The following is a 17793-nucleotide window of genomic DNA, read 5'->3' as shown; positions in this document are numbered from 1 at the left end:
GGACAAATTAACACGAAAAATAGTCCTTCAACCTGTGTTTTCATTATTTAGCACTGCTTATTCGTAATGTCCAAGTAGTGGTAAGGCTCCCCGAATACATTACTTCCGAGCAGACTTTCAAAAAATTAGAATCAATAGAATACTCGTGATTTTTTATAGTATTCAACCACTTACGAGCTATCGAGAAAATCAGCGAACGGTAGACAGTCTAAGTTTCCTTTCCTTTGCCTATTTAATTTAATATTTTTATTCTACGTATCTTGAAACTTAGTCAAAATTTTTCAATCTTTGGTCGATTTCAACGTTTATTACAGCAAATAACAGGAATACAAAAAATCGAAAATCAGTTACTTCAGAAACCGTTTATATGGGGCGGTTTTAACACTCAAATTAAACTGCCGTGGAAAAGAAACGATGTAACCGAAAACCGATTGTTTGAGCGAGAAAGCAGGAAAAATTCGCTTAGTTCGGTTTCTCCATTCACGGGATCACTATGCCGCTATGGACCGATTGGGATTTTCATCACCTCCTCATCCACAACCTGAACAGACAGCAAAACACGCACCCCGACAGGTGACATAACAAAACTGAGTGCAGGGCCATTATCTGCCTCATAGAAACACATCTGATGGCGTTTATGTAACGATAACGGTCATATTACTTAACATTACTGACCTTCACTGGCTTTTCTGGATCCGTACGATTCATCTCGGATGTCACTTGCCACTGTGGTGAGAAATAGACGTTGGTGACTAGCACTGTCGAAATGTGGATACGGCTAGACTCATCCTCAACCTGAACGTTGGACTCAAGACCGGACTAAGAATAGTGTAATTGCAAATGGTAAGCGCTTCCCATCCTCCCGTAACAGCTACCCATCGACTACAAACCATTTCGTGTTGCTTCACACACAAAAATCATTCTCATGCATGAAATAAGTGACAAGTGACAAAAAAAATCCTACTATCGAGTGAGGACTGAAACCTGAAAATTTTAATCTGTAGTAACGCTTTCTTAGACAGCGAGATACATACACTCCTGGAAGTGGAAAAAAGAACACATTGACACCGGTGTGTCAGACCCACCATACTTGCTCCGGACACTGCGAGAGGGCTGTACAAGCAATGATCACACGCACGGCACAGCGGACACACCAGGACCCGCGGTGTTGGCCGTCGAATGGCGCTAGCTGCGCAGCATTTGTGCACCGCCGCCGTCAGTGTCAGCCAGTTTGCCGTGGCATACGGAGCTCCATCGCAGTCTTTAACACTGGTAGCATGCCGCGACAGCGTGGACGTGAACCGTATGTGCAGTTGACGGACTTTGAGCGAGGGCGTATAGTGGGCATGCGGGAGGCCGGGTGGACGTACCGCCGAATTGCTCAACACGTGGGGCGTGAGGTCTCCGCAGTACATCGATGTTGTCGCCAGTGGTCGGCGGAAGGTGCACGTGCCCGTCGACCTGGGACCGGACCGCAGCGACGCACGGATGCACGCCAAGACCGTAGGATCCTACGCAGTGCCGTAGGGGACCGCACCGCCACTTCCCAGCAAATTAGGGACACTGTTGCTCCTGGGGTATCGGCGAGGACCATTCGCAACCGTCTCCATGAAGCTGGGCTACGGTCCCGCACACCGTTAGGCCGTCTTCCGCTCACGCCCCAACATCGTGCAGCCCGCCTCCAGTGGTGTCGCGACAGGCGTGAATGGAGGGACGAATGGAGACGTGTCGTCTTCAGCGATGAGAGTCGCTTCTGCCTTGGTGCCAATGATGGTCGTATGCGTGTTTGGCGCCGTGCAGGTGAGCGCCACAATCAGGACTGCATACGACCGAGGCACACAGGGCCAACACCCGGCATCATGGTGTGGGGAGCGATCTCCTACACTGGCCGTACACCACTGGTGATCGTCGAGGGAACACTGAATAGTGCACGGTACATCCAAACCGTCATCGAACCCATCGTTCTACCATTCCTAGACCGGCAAGGGAACTTGCTGTTCCAACAGGACAATGCACGTCCGCATGTATCCCGTGCCACCCAACGTGCTCTAGAAGGTGTAAGTCAACTACCCTGGCCAGCAAGATCTCCGGATCTGTCCCCCATTGAGCATGTTTGGGACTGGATGAAGCGTCGTCTCACGCGGTCTGCACGTCCAGCACGAACGCTGGTCCAACTGAGGCGCCAGGTGGAAATGGCGTGGCAAGCCGTTCCACAGGACTACATCCAGCATCTCTACGATCGTCTCCATGGGAGAATAGCAGCCTGCATTGCTGCGAAAGGTGGATATACACTGTACTAGTGCCGACATTGTGCATGCTCTGTTGCCTGTGTCTATGTGCCTGTGGTTCTGTCAGTGTGATCATGTGATGTATCTGACCCCAGGAATGTGTCAATAAAGTTTCCCCTTCCTGGGACAATGAATTCACGGTGTTCTTATTTCAATTTCCAGGAGTGTATTTTGATCCACACACAGATTCTATTTAATGTCCTGGAGATCATGTGACTAGAGATGGGGCATAGACTTGGTTTGAGGAAGAGTGTGCCGGCCAGTGTGGCCGAGTGATTCTAGGCGCTTCAATCTGGAACCGCGCGACGGCTACAGTCGCAGGTTCGAATCCTGCCTCGGGCATGGATGTGTGTGATGTCCTTAGGTTAGTTAGGTTTAAGTATTTCTAAGTTCTACGGGACTGATGACCTTAGAAGTTAAGTCCCATAGTGCTCAGAGCCATTTGAACCATTTTGAGGCAGAGTGTGGAAACAAATCAGCTATGTTGTTTTTAGAGGAATCAACCCAACATTTGCGTAAATTGATTTGGGTCAATAACGAAAAACCTAAATATGTGTTGCACGATTTGGATTTGAGTCTCGCACTTGCCGAAACAGAGGTCAGTGTCTTCATCACTGTACCACGTACCACGTTGCACTTACGTGGGTACTCCATACCGCACTAAGAGAAATATCACAAGTAATTGGTATTCGAAACCAGGACGTACTGCTTACTAAGGAGTTGCGTTTGTGAGGGCCGAGGGTGTACCGAGATATACCGCACAATTGCGAGGAACCCTGTGTCTGGGTAGCGCAGAGTTAACGCAACTGCCTAATAAGTTAAGGCAACGCCTGAAGAGGTAAGAGTTCATTTTTGTTTGGCAGGGACATAAGTGGCGGTGCCCCTTAGGGATGGCTATGATTTTGCTTTATTTCTTTTTGTTAGGTACCCCCCAAAAAAAAGTAAGCTGGCGTTTCTAGGTTCGAATCCCGGTCCAGCATACATTTTCACTTGTCACCGCTGATTCCGCATAAAGTCTCGATGCAGCTGACATCATGAATTCTTTCCCTTTCCTTTCTTTTTTCTCTCCCCCCCCCCCTCCACCTTCAATTTACTTAATATGTATCGAAGCGTCCGATTCGGCGTAATGTCTGTTCTTTCGGACATTTATGAGTGAAGCGTTCACGTATTCCAGCGGACGACAGAACAGGAAGTGCGTGGTTCTATGTTCTGTTATTAATGCAGATACTTGATAACGTTTTATCTACTGAAGTATTGAAGATATTCATTTATCTTTCGAACTGAATGACGTACATCTATAATCATACCCCGGGAACCACTCTGAACCGCAGGCAGTGGGCAATTCTCATTGTATGAGAGGTTCACCCCGTTCCATTTGCGTATGGGGCGCGGGAACAGTAATTGCTTAAATGTCACTGTGCGCGTTATAATTGGTCAAATTTTGCCTTCGCTATCGCTACGAGAGTACGTTCACAAATTCCTCGCATAATGCTGGTTCTTGAAACTCTGTGAGTAGGCTTTCGCGATGTAATTGCCGTCTGTCTTTCAGCGTCTGCCAGTTCAGGTTTTTCAGCTGTTTCGCGGCGCTGTTCCGCGAGTAATGACACTGTAGTTTCGTTAGAGACGACAAAAGTCTTGGGAGGGCAGTTGAACGGAATGGCTAGAGTCTCGAAAAAAGGTTCTAAGACGAACATCAACGAAAGTAAAACAAATAAAATGGAATGTAGTCGATTTCAATCAGGCGATACTGGGGGAATTATGTTAGGAAATGAGACCCTGAAAGCAGTAGACGAGTTTTGCTTTTTGAGCAGCAAGGTAAGCGATGAAGGCTGAAGTAAAGGGGAAATAAAATGCGGACTGGCAGTAGCAAGAAAAGAATTTTTAAAAGAGAGAAAATTGTTAACATTGAATGTAAATGTACGTGTTAGGAAGTCTTTTCTAACTCTGTCTGTCTGCAGTGTAGTAGTTCAGTAGTATACGAAAGTGGAATGTGGATAATAAACTGTTTAGACAAAAAGAGAACAGAAGCTTTTGAAATGTGGTGCTACAGAGGAATATAGAAGATTAGATAGATTGTGTAACTAATGGAGAGGTATTGAATCAAACTGGGGGGAAAAAACAAATTTATGGGACATTTTGATTAAAACAAGGGATCGGTTGACAGGTCAGGTCCTGAGTGATCAAAGAATAGTTAATTTAGTAATGGAGGAAAAAGGGAGAGGAGGAGCGGTGGACAGAAATTAGATAGGATGAATCATCTAAAACTTGCACTGCAAATATTGCGGAAATGAAATGTGCTACTGATGTGCGGTTTCCACAGAACGGACTGATAATCAGGGGCTCGTATTCTTAGCCAATAAACAAGTAATAATAATACTTAAAAGTGTTCAAATGGCTCTGAGCACTATGGGACTCAACTGCTGAGGTCATTAGTCCCCTAGAACTTGGAACTAGTTAAATCTAACTAACCTAAGGACAACACAAACATCCATGCCCGAGGCAGGATTCGAACCTGCGACCGTAGCGGTCTTGCGGTTCCAGACTGCAGCGCCTTTAACCGCACGGCCACTTCGGCCGGCTTTTTTTTCTTTTTTAATAATGGGTCTTAAAAGTGTACTTTTTGTGTAAACATACACTTTTTTAAATCGAACAATACCTATTGACATTAACAAACAAAAAGTACGATGTTCTAGCGCGAGAAGTTTACGAGATATCGTATTATGAAAAGATCCCACATCGAGACTTTTTTGTGCCATTTAACCAGCGTAGTTGCTAGGTACTACGTTGTTATGTTTCTTTGCAGTGTGCTAGTCTGTTCCTTAAGTGCACTGCGACTTGCTAGGCAGTTAGTGTGTGACAGTCCAAGCAGTAGGTGGTGAGGGGACGATAGGATCTACCGATACAGAAAAAAAACGACATGCTCTTGGCGTACGGAGAGTGTAGGAAGAATCCAGTTCGTTCTTTTACGGTGTATGAGGCAAGAAATCCCAATAGACGTCAACCATCGCTGCAGTTATTTATCAACCTCTTCAACCAACAACGTGGAAGTGGTAGTGTAACACCTAGACAAAGTAACAGAAGGAAACAAGGGACGTCAGAAGAAGGGAAATTAATGTTCTTGCTGCTGTTGCGTGTGCCCAGCACGTTAGCTCCCGCGCAATCGCTAAAGGGAGTGGCACGAATCAGGCAAGTGTTCCATGCATTTTCTGTCGACATAGGTTCGTCCCTGTCACATCTCTCTGCGTCAAGAGCTGCATGGAAACGATTATGAGAAAATGAAATGAAATGATCGTATGGTATTTATTGGCCGGGATATCACCTTCGGGGTTCGGCCGCCGTATTGCAAATCTTTTAGTTGACGCCACTTCGGCGACTTGCGTGTCAATGATAATTAAGGACACAGAACACCCATTCCTCTGCCGGGAATCGAACCCGGGCCCCCTTGCGTGGTAGCCGGTCACGCTACCACTGCGCTACGGAGGCGGACACGATTATGATTATGGAATTAATACAGGATGCTCCAGACGTATAATGTGGCTTGTTTAGACGAAGCCACATTTAACAATCATCACCAGGTAAACCGCCGAAACATGCACTATTGGTCTGCTGACAATCCCCATTGGTTTCGTCGGGTGGAGTGTAAGCGTCCATCGAATGTAAATGTGTGGTGTGGGACAGTGAACCATCAGCTCAAAGACCGTGTTTCACAGACGGAACACTGAACGTGCACGAGAATCGCAGCCTCCAAACAAACCATCTTCCACAGATGCTAGAAGACGTTCTTCTGCAGACTAGGAGGAATTTGTGGTACCAACATGATGGCTGTCCAGCCCATAGTGCACAATGTACTACAGAATGTTGGATTGGACTCGCATTACCTGTACCTCGGCCTGCCCGTTCGCCGGATTCGAAGCCTGTAGACTATTTTTTTGTGGGGAAAGCTGAAAGGTGCTGTTTACAAGGACATACCAACTACACCCGATCATATTCAACGACGTATTAATGCAAACTGCTTGGACATCTCCGCTGAAATGCTAGCACGTGTGCAGAAGCTTTTCATACCGGACTGCAAGCGTGTACTGCCGCTACCGGTGGTCATTTTGAACACAATATTTGACGGTCAGTTGTCTCGTTACTGGTCAGAATCCACATAACTAGATATGAACATCTGTTGTTATTTGGTGTGTGCCATCACAGGTACTGTAGAAGTGTCGATGTGGAAACTTTTCAAAATACGATATCTCGTAAACGACTCGCACTACAGTCCTGCAATCTAAACCACTGACATTCTAATTTACCCTACTTTTAGTTTGTTAATGTCAACAGGCACTGTTCCTTTAAAAAATGTATGTTTGCACAAAAATTACTCTTTAAGTCTATGTTATTAGAGTCTGTTTATTGGCTAACATTACAAGACCCTGATTACAAGTCCATCAGGTGAAAACCGCGCATCAACAGCATTTTCCATTTCTGCTATATTTGCCGTGCAAGTGTTAGGTGATTCGGACTGTATAGGGAAATCAGAGGTTGACTGCAGTAAGCAGGGGCCAGGGGCTGTAGGTTGCAGCGGTTATGCAGAGATGAAAAGTCTTTTCTCAGGGTAGGCTAACGCGGAGAGTTGCATTAAACCAGTCTTCGTATTGAAGACCACAGCAGTAGAGAGAATGAGAGAGAGAGAGAGAAAGAGAGAGAGAGAGAGGGAATTTAAGTACCTTCATTGTATAATAACACACCCGTCTCTAAATACTTTGACGTGGACACATCAGTCAGTCCTAACGTTCCTTCCTCCTTCCCAATATACAGGAAATGACGTACCACTACTATATCAAACAGCTGTTTTATCCACTGCGATGCAAACATAATTATCACAGCTTCATGTCAGGGACCGGATAGTACAATAAATAACATACTGGAGGGAATCAGTTCAGCAACACACCCTGTTGCATTAACAGTCGTTACATCCAGTTTTTGACCTGTATTTCTTTTATGAGCCGCTGTCTACTCTTGTAAATAATTGTATGATAGTAATGGAAGTGAAACACCACAGCTGTATTTTCGAAGTAGTCTATTTATTAGTCAAATGACTAGTTTAAACGCCACATTTGCGTGAGCTTCAGGGCCTACTGTTAACCAAATAAGCAGTTCCAGTCATTGGCTCATGTATCCTATGACTCATATAACTATGTGTCCGTTCAGATGTTCAAATGTGTGCGAATTCCTAAGGGACCAAACTGCTGAGGTCATCGGTCACTTGACTTACACACTACTTAAACTAATTTATGCTAGGAACAAAACACACACATGCCAATCCGCGCGGCCCGCTATCCGTCAGGAGTGTATATTCCGAACATGTAGTCACCAGTGACTGAAAGTATTTATTTGATTAATAGTAGGACCTGAGGATGAAGTACCGTAGCTTTGAAACTAGTCGCCTCAATAATAAATACGAGGGTTGTTTTTTTTAGTAAGGGCCGTTTTTATTTTTAAAAAAAGATACAAATACTTTTGTAAAAAAACTTTTATTTTCTGAATCTGCACACCTTTACCTATTTTTCTACATAGTTGCCTTGTTTATTTAAGCACTTGTCATACCGTACAACTAAGTTTTTAATTTCCTCTTCAAAGAATTCGGCCGCCTGCTCCGATAGCCAAGAGTTCACGGCCGCTTTCACTTCATCGTCGTCATTGAAGCGCTGCCCGCCAAGATGGTGTTTCAGGTACCGGAAAAGGTGAAAATCGCTAGGAGCAAGGTCGGGGCTGTATGGTGCATGGTCCAAAACTTCCCAGCCAAAAGAATCAATCAAATCACGAGTTTTTTGAGAGGTGTGAGGCCTAGCGTTATCGTGCAGGAGCAAAACTCCTTTTGTCAGCATACCGCGCCTTTTGTTTTGAATTGCTCTGCGGAGCTTCTTTAGAGTTGCACAGTAGGCATCTGAGTTGATTGTCGTTCCTTGTGGCATTAAGTCCACTAGCAAAACACCGCGCCGATCCCAGAACACAGTTGCCATAATCTTCCGCTTTGACAGCGTCTGTTTGGCTTTGACCTTGACGGGTGAGGTTGTGTGTCGCCATTCCATCGATTGTCGCTTGCTGTCGGGAGTGATATGGGATACCCATGTTTCACCTCCAGTGACAATTTGACTCAACATGTCATCCCCTTCTTCCTCGTAACGAATCAAAAAGTCCAATGAAGTGGCAAATCTCTTCCCTTTGTGGTCCTCTGTGTTAGTCTGGGTACCCACCGAGAACACAGTTTCTTAAAGTTTAGGGTTTCAGACACAATTTTGTACAAAACTGATCTTGAAACTTGTGGAAATTCCAAAGAAAGAGTGGAAATTGTGAATCTTCTGTCCTCACGAATCTTTGTTTCGACTGCAGCCACCAGATCATCAGTGATCATAGAGGGCCGGCCTGAGCGTTCTTCGTCATGGACGTTTTGACGGCCATTTTTAAACTCTCTAACCCATTGACGCACTTTACCTTCACTCATTGCATTCAAGCCGTAAACTTCTGTTAAGACGATGAATTTCTGCAGCTGATAGGCTTCTCGCGGTCAAAAAACGTATCACTGACCGTATCTCACACGCGGTGGGCGATTCAATAATCGTAAACATTATAAAGTAGCACAGCGATGCGTACACGTCAGCTACAGAGCTGCAACTTGCATCAGTGTGAACGGGAAGGATGCCGGCAAGTGGCGCGGTGGCTTGTTGCAGCGTCCGCGCGAACTACGGGACTATACGCGCGAACGGCCTTTACTTAAAAAACAACCCTCGTACTTCGAAAACACGGCTGTGGTGTTCCACTTCCATTACTTACATTGCCAGCCGCTATCTCATGTTCACAAGAGGGATGGACTTTCACAAATTGTACGATAGGTGAAGTAGAAGACTTCAAAACTCTAGGACTTTTGAATAGATGGGAAGCTCCCAATGAAGACAAGGATTCACGATATCCTGCAAAACACAATGGACCGTCTGCTGTCAAGAAGTGTAATTCACTTAAAGCTGATTTGCGTTGCATTCACTGACGTCATAAGGGAAAATTTTTGGAATGACTTAATTTAGGCACAATCTATGTGTTGAATCCACAAACATGCTTTGCACTGCATATGTCCCGCTAATTCACGAACTTTGTGTAGGCCACTATTTGATGAACTGTGTACACCGAAACTTTCGCCGCAATGTGTGTACCTTGTCATGAAATTTCTTGTTGACATGAGGTCGTTTTGCATAAAAGGAAGAGTTACATCCATTCGTTGAATACAAGACTGAAGCATGTTGACAATAGAACATTGTCTAAGGTACAGCTGTCTTTAACCCCAAGGCTGATACCGAAGAAAGTAGCACAGTGGTTAGCACACCGGCCTTCCAGATTTAGGTTTTATATGATTTCCGTAAATCGCTACAGGCAATGCCGGGACGGTTCCTTTGAGTGAGGTACAGCCGATTTCCTTCTTCATCTTTGAGATATTCCGAGCTTTTGCTCCGTTTCTTATGATCTCGATGTTGACGAAGTGTTGAACTCTAATCTTTCTTTCTTTCTTTCTTCCTTCCTTCGAAGTCTGACTTGTACACGCCAGTGTTTTACTGGGCATGGTCGTACTGGAGGTTTTATGACCTTGACTTCCTTCTACCATTTGGTATACTTATCCACTGAAGTACAGAAAGTCCCAGAAAGTAACGTGGATGTTGCAGTTCAGGGTTTTTCACTTTGCGAAGTGATTGCGAGATGTGAAACAAGCAATAATTGTCAGAAAATTCGTAAAATCGATTGAGGAATGAAACTCGAAACATTACATCAATAGTCTGACAATTACTAACGTTATCACTGAGCCACATCCATCCTTACCACCTACGAAAAAATATGTGCTGTTCTCCAACATCTATTTTTTACAGGCTGCCGCGGTAGTTGAAGGCGCTTGCACAGCTACTTCCTTACCTAAAATTCACTCATTTATGAGTCATGTTTTTGCAACTTATTAAATTGCATAAAATTCGAGGATTTTTGTTTTTAGTTTCAACTCAGGATTTTTACTCGGTCTAGTTCTCTTTATCTGCGAAAGGGAGGAAGGAACACTAGATCTAGCATTCCACTGACTAAACACAAGCTTGAGTAGGGCTAGGAGGAATTAGGAAATCGGTCCTGTCTTTTAAAGGCACCATTCGACTTAATCAAAGATATAGGGAAAGGACGGAAAACTTAAATCTGGATGACTGGACAGTATTGGAACCCAGGGCCTCCAGAACGCAGGTCAGTGCCTTACAACTGAGCATCGTTTTCCAAGCATTTTACGAATCATTCCAGGCGAATACCAGGATGGTTCCCAACAAGAGACGACGACCACCACTTCCTCATACGCTGCTTATTATTAGTAACTGGCTTTAACACTGGTTTTCCCCCCTGCGTGACGTTATTTCAGCTTTCTTGTGCTCTGCAGCTTCATTCTTTACCCAGCCTTTCGCATTCTAGTGAACGAGGCTGCCAAGGTGTTAATTTATTGGACCCGCATTCTGGAGACCATCAGTTCTGTGTTCATTCATTCAGATTTAGATTTCCACTGGTCTCCAGAAAATCAATGAGAACGACCTTCTTCCCCATCCTTTTCCTATGTATGTCTGTGTTGCGTCTCTAACAGCCATATCGTCGACGGGTCACTGAAACCTAATATTCCAATCCAGTCTTCGATCCACATCGTCCTGTTATTTGGATTCTTTGCTGTAACCTTGTTGTCGGTCTAAACGTTAAACTGTGACCTTTCTTCCCTTTACCTTTTCTATTTTGTGTTTTCCTTAGATGGTCACGTTTCGATACATTTTCTTAATCAAAAAGAAATGCGATTTGGCACTCTATGCAAATCGTGTTATGAGTACAAAAAGAATCTTCCTTTTCTCTAATAGTATCTATTGTTTGTTCCGTGTTAATATTATTTCTGTTGGATGTGTTGTGTTTTAATTCACCAACTGTGATGCAACGTTCCATGCTATGTAGCACTGCTATAAGTCTTATCAAATGTAAAGTGAATGAATAAACAAACAGGATTTTACAGACTGAAAGCGAAGGAAGGAAGAGTAGAGATTTACACCCCGACGACAGCGCAGTCATTAGAGACGGAGCAGAAGCTCGAAATAAAGAATGGGGAAGGATATCGGCCGACTCCTTTTCGAAGGAAACACTCTAGAAATTGCCTGGACCGACTGAAGGATGTCATGGAAAACCTAAATCTGGATCGCCGAACGGGCACTTTGAAAATTCGTCCTCCCGAGTATGAGTCCAGTGGGCTAGCCGCTGCGCTACCTGCTCGGTGCGAAAATGACATGTGGGGCACCACGAACACTTTAACCTAACGTCACCAAACTCATACTCTAATATTTGCATGCCTGTACTGATTAAATTTTCAGACCTATCCGAACTTATTTTCGGTACAGAAAAAAAGCCGTTCCTTCAGATGAGTAATGATCTGCGTGCAGGGTGTTTATACGTATTTAAATTTTCTCAACTTGAGAGGGCTCCCACGAAAAACGAATGATCGTCGGACATTGAAACTTTGTGCAAACATTTATAAGGACATGCGAAAGAGGAATAATGACTAACTCTTTGAAAGAAACACACTTTAATTTTCACATGAGAGGGTAACATTTCGTTATTGCGTACCATGTTTACGTTCCAGGTTACAAACATTGCTCACAGTGACGACAATCTGTGTCCACGACAGCCTGGAACCGCACTAGAGATATCATTTCGCAGCACTTTTCGAGGGGTGGACCACGAAATGTTCAGCTGTCGTGACACAGCTCGTGCAGTACTTTAAGATCGCACATTGCGTTCAGCATTCTAAGCCATGGCAACAGTAACTTCTTCAACATTTATTTGTGGCGCAATTGGCGGTCGGACTCTCCCAGGAGCATTTCCCAAATTGCCAGTTAATTCGAACTCCCGAATGGTGCTCTCCAATCCCGGTGCAGAAAGAGGACCTCTCTGTATCCCTTTAGTAGCGTCGATACTCACGAAGAGCAGCAACACTCTTGCTCTTGTTTTGATAAAACATCTTTACGAGTAAATCCCTGCTTCCTTGTCTACAACCACGTCTCCTAATGTACACCGATGCTTGTGTTTCTACCCTACGTCGCCGTACCAGTACCGGCATCAAACTGCAAGTCATGACAGTAACACTTGACGAAAGGTCTGTTCCTAATGACTGGAAAGTAGCACAGATCACACCAATATTCAAGAAAGGAAATAAGAGTAACCAATTGAATTACAGACCCATATCACTGACCCCAATTTGCAGTAAGATTTTGGAGCATATACTGTACATTGTGAATCACCTTGAAGAAAATGACTTATTGATACATAACCAACACGGATTCAGAAAATATCGTTCTTGTGCAACACAGCTAGCTCTTTATTCTCATGAAGTAAAGAGTGCTGTCGACAAGGGATCTCAGATCGATTCCATATTCCTAAATTTCCAGAAGGCTTTTGATACCGTTCCTCCCAAGCGACTATTAATCGATTTGCGTGCAAATGGAGTATCGTCTCAGTTGTGTGACTGGATTCGCGACTTCCTCTCAGAGAGGTCACAGTCCGTAGTGATAGACGGTAAATCATAGAGTAGAACAGAAGTGATTCTAGCGTTCCGCAAGGTAGTGTCATAGGCTGCTGTTCCTGATTTATATCAATGATCTAGGTGATAATCTGAGCAGCCCCCTTAGATTGTTTGCAGATGACGCTGTAATTTACCGTCTAGTAAAATCATCAGACGATCAATTCCAATTACAAAATGATCTAGAGAGAATTTCTGTATGGTGAGAAAAGTGGCAATTGGCACTAAAAAAAGAAAAGTGCGAGGTCATCCACAAGGGTACTAAAAGAAATCCGATAAATTTTGGGTATACGATAAATCGCACAAATGTAAGGGCTGTCAGTTCGACTAAATACCTAGGAATTACAATTACGAGCAAATTAAATTGGAAAGATCACATAGATAATATTGTGGGGAAGGCGAAACAAAGACTGCGATTTGTTGGCAGAACATTTAGAACATGCGACAAACCCACTTAAGAGACAGCCTACATTACACTTGTCCGTCCTCTGCTGGAATATTGCTGCGCGGTGTGGGATCCTTACCAGGTAGGATTGACGGAAGACATCGAAAAAGTGCAAAGAAGGGCAGCTCGTTTCGTGTTATCGCGCAATAGTGGTTAGAGTGTCACTGGTATGATACGCGAGTTGGGGTAGCAGTCATTGAAACAAAGGCGGTTTTCTTTGTGGCGAGATCTATTACGAAATTTCAATCACCAACTTTCTCTTCCGAAAGCGAAAATATTTTGTTGACACCCACTTACGTAGGGAGAAATGACCACCATAATAAAATAAGAGAAATCAGGGCTCGAACGGAAAGATTTAGGTGTTTCTTTTACCCACGCGCCATTCGAGAGTGGAATGGTAGAGAAGTAGTATGAAAATGGTTCGATGAACCCTTTGCCAGGCACTTAAGTGTGAATTGCAGAGTAACCATGTAGATGTAGAACAACGCAAATCCTGTAGCGCATAGTCTGAATATCATTCCTTTAAAATTGGGTACCAATAACGTAAATAGTTTTCGGTCTACACTGACTCAGGTAACGAAAGTTTAATCATAACCACGCTATACGTGATGACTATTGGGTGTGTTTCACATTACTGGAACTTTTCAGTGCAACTTATCCCCATCTTTCGCATTTTGAATGAGGTCGAACCACTGGCACGAGGGCCATGGGAGCAGATCTCACAGACAGTTGGCTACAGTACAAGGACTACACAACGAGCGGTGGCGAAGTGGACTCAGGACAACAGCATGGCGGCAAGGCAGGCACGGGTCCTCGCAGAACTTACAAGCAGATATCCTCGGTGTAGGGAAGCAGCTTAAATCACTTAATGAAGGCAAGCCCTCCGGTTCAGACTGTGTACCAGTCAAGAGTATGCTGATACAATACTTAGAAGTCGTATTCAACCGCTGGTTCAATGAAAGATCCGTACCTAAAGACTAGAAAGTTACACAGGTCACACCAATATTTAAGACAAGAAACACGAATAATCTGCTCAATCACAGACTCATATCACTGTTGTCGATTTGCAGTAGCGTTTGGAACGTATATTGTGTTCCAGCATAATGAAATATCTCTAAGGAAACGGCCTATTGACACACAGTAGCACGGATTCAGAAAATGTTGTTCTTGTGAAATAAAACTAGCTCTTTACTCTCACGAAGGGATGAGTGTTATCGACAGGGTATGCCAAATTGATTGCATATTTTTAGATTTCCGGAAGGCTTTTGACACTGTACCTCACAAGCGACTTCTAATCAGATTGCTTGCCAACGGAATATCTTCTGAGTTATGAGACTGGATTCGTGATTTTCTGTCAGAGAGATCACAGATTGTAGCAACTGACGGTAAATCATCGAGTAAAACAGAAGTGATTTCTGGCGTTTCCCAAGGTAGTGTTATAAGCCCTCTGCTGTTTCTCATCTATATAAACGATTTAGGAGATAATCTGAGCAGCCGTCTTAGATTGTTTGCAGATTATCGTCCAGTAAAGTCATCAGAAGATCAAAACAAATTGCAAAACGATTTAGAAAAGATATCTGTATTATGTGAAAATTGGCAGTTGACCCTAAATAATGAAAAGTGTAAAGGCATCCAAATGAATGTTAAAAAACTCGTTAAACTTGGGTTACATGATAAATCAATCAAATGTAAAGGCCGTAAATTCAACTAAATACCTAGGAATTACAGTTACGAACAGATTAAATCGAAAAGAACACATAGAAAATGCCTACTCTACGCTTGTCGGTCCTCTTTTGGAGTACTGCTGCGCCGTGTGGGATCATTCCCAGATAGGGTTACCGGAGAGCATCGAGAAAGTTCAAAGAAGGGCAACACATTTTGTAATTTTGTATCATCGAGAAATAGGGGAGGGGTGGGGGGAGAGTGTCACTGGGACATCATTAATACAAAGGCGTTTCTCGTTGCAGCGGAATCTTCTCAAGAAATTTCAATCACCAACTTTCTCTTCTGAATGCGAAAATACTTTGTTGACGCGGACCTGCGTAGGGAGAACTCGCACGAAATGATACAAGTGTTCAATTTTTCCACGCGCTGCTCGAGAGTGGAATAACGGAGAATTATTGTGAAGACGGTTCGATGAACCCTATATCAGACACTTATGTGTTTTTTGCAGAATAGCCTTGTAGATGTAGACGTAGATGTAGATGTCTTCAACCAACGTTCTGGACAGGACAGCGTTGCCTTTATGCGATGAACATCTCCATAGAGTTTGGTAACTGTCGGACTGGTGCTTGAAGGCGTATCTCTTTTCATTTTTCAGCGTATTTCTTCAAGTTTTAGATTCACGCCTCTCTAAATATTTATTTCGGGGGTACTGACACTTGAAGCTGACTGCCGAAAGATTCTACTGCCGCCAACATACATTACGCGTAAGGTTCACGAAGATAAGGTACGAGTAATTAGGGCTCATACAAAGGCATGTAGACAGTCGTTTTTCCATCGCTGTATTTGAGAGTGAAACAGGGAAGGGAATGACTAGTACGGTGGCTTGCAGAGTATCTATGTACATGTAGAACCTGTAGATTTTGTTGGCCCCTGTACGTAAGATATGTCATCATATCGCCGCTGCAGCAACCCGTAAGATATATCTACACCTACGTCTACATATATGATAGCGGAACAAACACTGGTAGCAGTTACTTCTGTAAAATACCTGGGAGTATGCGTGCGGAACGATTTGAAGTGGAATGATCATATAAAATTAATTGTTGGTAAGGCGGGTACCAGGTTGAGATTCATTGGGAGAGTGCTTAGAAAATGTAGTTCATCAACAAAGGAGGTGGCTTACAAAACATTCGTTCGACCTATACTTGAGTATTGCTCATCAGTGTGGGATCCGTACCAGATCGGGTTGACGGAGGAGATAGAGAAGATCCAAAGAAGAGCGGCGCGTTTCGTCACAGGATTATTTGGTAACCGTGATAGCGTTACGGAGATGTTTAATAAACTCAAGTGGCAGACTCTGCAAGAGAGGCGCTCTGCATCGCGGTGTAGCTTGCTCGCCAGGTTTCGAGAGGGTGCGTTTCTGGATGAGGTATCGAATATATTGCTTCCCCCTACTTATACCTCCCGAGGAGATCACGAATGTAAAATTAGAGAGATTAGAGCGCGCACGGAGGCTTTCAGACAGTCGTTCTTCCCGCGAACCATACGCGACTGGAACAGGAAAGGGAGGTAATGACAGTGGCACGTAAAGTGCCCTCCGCCACACACCGTTGGGTGGCTTGCGGAGTATAAATGTAGATGTAGATGTAGATGTACATAATTTTAATCTTATCCTATCACTATGTGAGCGATACGTACGAGGTCGAAGTATATTCCTAGAAACATCATTTAAAGTCGGTTCTTGAAACTTTGTTAACAGACTTTCTCGGAACAGTTTACGCCTATCTTCAAGAGTGTGTCACTGAGAGCCTATGTGATCATTCCATTTCACATCCGTTCGAAGCGTGACAACGTGACACCTATGTATTTTTATGAGTTGGCCGATTCTAACAGTGACTCATTGATATTATTGTCATAGGATCTACGTTTTTGCGTTTTATGAAGTGTACAATTTTACATTTCTCAACATTTAATGCAAGTTGCCAATCTTTGCAACACTATGAGGTCTTATCGAGATCTGACTGAATATTTACACAGCTTATTTCAGACAGTACTTAATTATAGATAACTGCATCATCTGAAAAAAGTCTGAGTTTCAACATGAACAGTATGGGTTCCAACGTACCTGAAGTTACTTCTACATCTGACGATGATAACATGCTGTGTCCTCTCTACCAAAAAGCCTTCCATCGAGTCACAAATTTCACTTGGTAGTGATACGTGCGAGTGTACGTGTAATTATATGAGGTTTTGTAACTTGGTCTAAGTAGGGACGGACAAGCAAGTGTTAGACCGGTGACCTACCTTTAGCTGCTGCTGCTGGAAGTGCAGACGCGACAACCCGCGAGGAACTGACCCGCGGTGGACAAGACCGACACTTGGCAGCTCCGCCCCCACCCGGCGCGGTTCTGCACGCGACGCGCGCGAAGCCTGGTGGCGGAAGGCCGAAGGTACGCCGCGGTTTCTCCTACGGCCTCTGGACACGGCTGCCAGGCGTCGAAGGCTTCCCGACTAGAGATGGGCAAACTCGTTCATTGCCTCCCCCCCCCCCCCCCCGCCCCCTGGAGTATAGAGTTTTCATTAATTACAGAATTCTCACACACTTTTAGAAGTAATTTCTGTGATTCTGCAGAACCCCTCGTTTCACCAACTGTAGCGTTGTGTGGCTGATCGCAGGGAAATAATATAGGGTGGCGCACGGTAAACCGGCCCCGAGTACAGACTGCTAGCCAATTACGGACGATGTGTTGCCCGTTACGAGCAGATACAACAAACAGACAGACAAACAT

General features: G+C 44.2%; 1 protein-coding gene across 1 annotated transcript in view; it reads right to left on the bottom strand.

The window, feature by feature from the left end:
• LOC126234311 (acyl-CoA Delta-9 desaturase-like) overlaps nucleotides 1-17356 on the bottom strand; it is a 284371-nt gene extending 267015 nt beyond the window's left edge. The window contains exon 1 of the mRNA XM_049942997.1: nucleotides 17309-17356. The gene's annotated coding sequence lies outside the window, so the exon portion shown is untranslated. The remainder of the gene's footprint in view (nucleotides 1-17308) is intronic.
• Nucleotides 17357-17793: the final 437 nt, after the last annotated feature.

Source organism: Schistocerca nitens, chromosome 2 (genome assembly GCF_023898315.1).
Source record: "Schistocerca nitens isolate TAMUIC-IGC-003100 chromosome 2, iqSchNite1.1, whole genome shotgun sequence".
In the NCBI taxonomy this organism is placed as follows: Eukaryota; Metazoa; Arthropoda; class Insecta; order Orthoptera; family Acrididae; genus Schistocerca; species Schistocerca nitens.
The sequence above is the reverse complement of the archived record's forward strand: the minus strand, read 5'-3'. Positions and strand labels throughout refer to the sequence as shown.